Below are 3,785 nucleotides of genomic sequence, written 5' to 3'. Positions count from 1 at the left end.
GCGGTCCACAGTCTATGCTACAGTTACCATTGGGCACGCATATGCAAACCCACGTGTTTGTAAATGCCGAGATAGGTCTGTTGTGGGGTGAAGCATGCTCCCACAACATGTATGAATCTCATCTCTTGTGAGTATTATATCATAATTGTTATTTATTTATTTATTTATTATTATTATTATTATAAATTTTTTAACAATAAGGAGTGGTTGGGGATAGCACCCTCGTGGGCCCCACTTCACATGAGCCACCCGGTGTAAAAATGCCCCTGCATTTTTCACTCCCAGTGAGGAGTCTCACTTTGATGCAAGATAACTACTTGCTCTAAAAGCTCGAATTGATAGAGCATGGTGAATTAATCCCTTTATCTCATAGTCCAGGCTCCACTTCCCATGGGTTAGGACTTTGTCAGAACTCCCCTTGTTAGCCCTACTTCACATGGGTTCCGCTTCACACGAGCCACCTGCTTCACACGGGTGGGGCCTGCCTCACATGGGCCACCCACCTTGAGTGTGCCCCTGCATCCCACAGGTCACTCCACTCGAGCCCGGTGTAAAAATGCCCTTGCATTATTTACCCTAGTTGGTCACACACTAGAACTTGGCTTGACTTTTGATGCATCCCATTACCCTAGCTGGGCACACCTATGAATGGGTTGACGACCTTGTGCACCACACAATCCAGATGGGTTTGTCATGGCAGACGTATCTTTCTCTATTGTTCCTACTCATCTTTCTCCTAGGTCTACTCTTCCCTTCTACTGAGGATTACCAGACTGACGCTCAATGGGTAGCTGGTGTAAGTTGTAACTAGGGCCATACGACAGGGTTTCAATCAATAGAGAACTAAGTACATTCTGATTTCAAAGGAAAACTTGAAATGGAACCCCCTCTTGAATTTTTGATCGGCCTGATTTTTGGGCTACAGGCCCCATACACGGGGAGGCACACTTAATGGATGGGTGGAGTGGATGTCATGCGCATGTCGTGATATGCCCTATGGAATTCAGGAGGGTTTTCATGTTTGGCATCCTCTTCCCAATTATTGCCTGTGGTGTGACCCACCTGGTTTCTGGGCTTGGGCAAACACAGGGTGGTAGCTGCTGTAACTAGGACCATACTAGGAGGATGTCGCGTGGATCATGGTGGGACCTGTAGAGCTCGACTCACATCTGATCATTCTCAAAAAAATAATAAAAAAACTTGGGACTTTAATTAAGTTCCTGCCCTACTGAAAAACAGTAAAAATTCACAAAAAGAAAGAGAAAAAGAAAAGGAAAAAGAAAAAAACTGGAAATGCCAAAAATTTGGAGAACAAAAAACTCCGGGCTTAATGCAATTTCGTCTTACAAACTAATTACTATGTAATTGTGCGTGCATTATGTTGTAGAGCTTTTCTATTGTGTATGACAATGCCAACCCACTGAACACATCACACATCAGAAAATTATAAATACACAAGATCGAATGGACTGACATATAGCTCCCTATATTTTCGTGTAAATTTATTAACCTCCTCATTTTTTTTTAGTATTCATCAACAACCCCCTTTCTCTTCTGCATACAGTCAAAGCTGTACCTGAAGGTATGATCCATCAAAGCTTTAAGCATGAAGAAAGATGTTTCTACCCCTGTATATTATAAACAATAAAAATATGTTACAATTTTTTTTTTTTTTGGAGGTGGTCACTGCGTATAAGATTAAGATTTGCTCATTAGGTGGGGATCATTCTGCATGAATGGCCGTCCCCCATCGAACCATGGGGCCTACCGATGTTTTGGATCATTTCGGTACTTGTGGCGGGACTTATGAATGGGTTATAGCATGTAAACATCACAGTGGACCTCATTAAGGTTTCAATGGTGGGTTTCATTGGTGTGGCCTACTTGAGCTATGGATAGATTTTTGGGATCACCGTACAACGGAGTGGATGAAAGACTGACATCAAGGGAGGCCCAGAAAGCTCTTTATTACGGGAGGCCCATAAAGCTCTTTATTACGGGAGGCCCACAAGTACCCTTTTATGGGCATTTTTTTTGTCATTTATTTAAAAAGATATTTTAATCTATTGCAAAAGGAGCATTTAATAAAAACTTTAAAAAATTGAAACAAATGCCGTATCAACTTATTGTTAGCGTTATTTAAGTAAATAGCTATAAAATAGAGTAATTTAACATATTTTCCAAAAGAAAGAAGGAGAAGAAGAAGAAGAGCCCTTCTTGTAACAACGGCACCAAAAAATGTAGGCTTATTTGATTATCTTACTATTGGGCAATTTATTGGACGGTAAGAAAATGAAAACATCCAATAGTCCAGGTAAGTATTATTGTATGAAATTGATTTTGGTACTTTTGCTTAGCGCCAGTGAGCTCCGAGCTTTTGGTAGGTTTAATTTTAATTAATTTATGCCATGTGTACAATTTAAGTGCCTGCGTATCAACCATCATACGCAGTCTGCTGTGGAGAGACCATTCCCCGAGAACTTCCTTGGTTTAAGATCCTAGCCCTTCAATTGGGATCTTACAAATAGACGGTTGAAAAAAAAAATAAAAAAAAATACAAACAACGCCGTCGATAAAATCTTTCGAAAAAAAGACGAGGGATGGGATTCGGATTGCGTAGTGTAGAACACGGCAACCATGTCGGTACCCTGTGGGGCAATACTCAGTAGCCTCGCCCATCATAATGTTACCTATTTTATCAGGTCATTTATTCATTTTGCCCTATCACTTTAGGGCATGAGTTTAAAAATATGCAAATCTGGGACTGTTTAAACCTTTGGCCCATATCAGCTTGATCCAAAATTTGTGGTCTTCACCAAGTTTTCAACTGTAGGTGTTCAATATCTTCACTCCTTCCTATAGTGTGGTCCATTTGAACATTTTATATATGTCTTATTTTTTGGCTCATGCTTTAAAATCATACTGAAAATTAGATAGACATTGTGGATGGATCACATACATCCGGAGCCTATTAGGTGCGTCCTTGCGGCATGATCTAACTCAAGACGGAACAGCCCTTACGGTGGGGCTCACCTTGATGTATGTATCATATGTTCACATTATCCATCTATTTTAGCATATTATTTTAGGTCATTAGTTAAAAATGAAAAACAAAAAAAAAACATTCAAATCTCGAGGGCCATGGTATAAATGGTGTTGATTGAACCCAACCATTATAAATACTTCCTATGATTCACCGTAATGTTTATCTGCCATCCAAATTATTAATAAGGTCACAAAAGCATGAATGAAGTGAAAAAGTAAATATCAGCCGCATCCAAAACTTTTGTAGCCCATTAATGATTAATGGCCACCATTTCTTATGGCTGAGAATTTGATCTACTTCATTTCTGAGCTCATGACCTAAAATGATCAGGAAAAAGAAATGGACAGTATGAATATAGACTATAATGTGGTGAGGTCAGGCAACACGTAATCGGCTCCTTGACCCGGTCATCGCTGACAGGAGTATGTGACCCAATCAAATCCTGCGGCGCTGGCCACCATGGATATCTGCCATGGCAGGTCACCACGCACTCCGCCAGTAGATCCTCCGTTGGGGTCGTCAACGGTCTGGATCATCAAACCACAGGCCCCAGGACCTTACTCACACCTTATGCATCGGGATTAGATAGGGTCCTCGGCAATGAATGCATTCATGGACTGAACAACCGTCCAAACCATAGATAAGGTAGTCGAATTATTAGATTGGCCAAAAAAATGAAAGATGTCCAACACTCTTATTTAAAAAAAACCAAGTTAATCCCGGATTTAATTTGAGTTAA

This window comes from Magnolia sinica, chromosome 4, assembly GCF_029962835.1.
Source record: "Magnolia sinica isolate HGM2019 chromosome 4, MsV1, whole genome shotgun sequence".
Taxonomy (NCBI): Eukaryota; Viridiplantae; Streptophyta; class Magnoliopsida; order Magnoliales; family Magnoliaceae; genus Magnolia; species Magnolia sinica.
Note: the sequence above shows the minus strand (reverse complement) of the source record.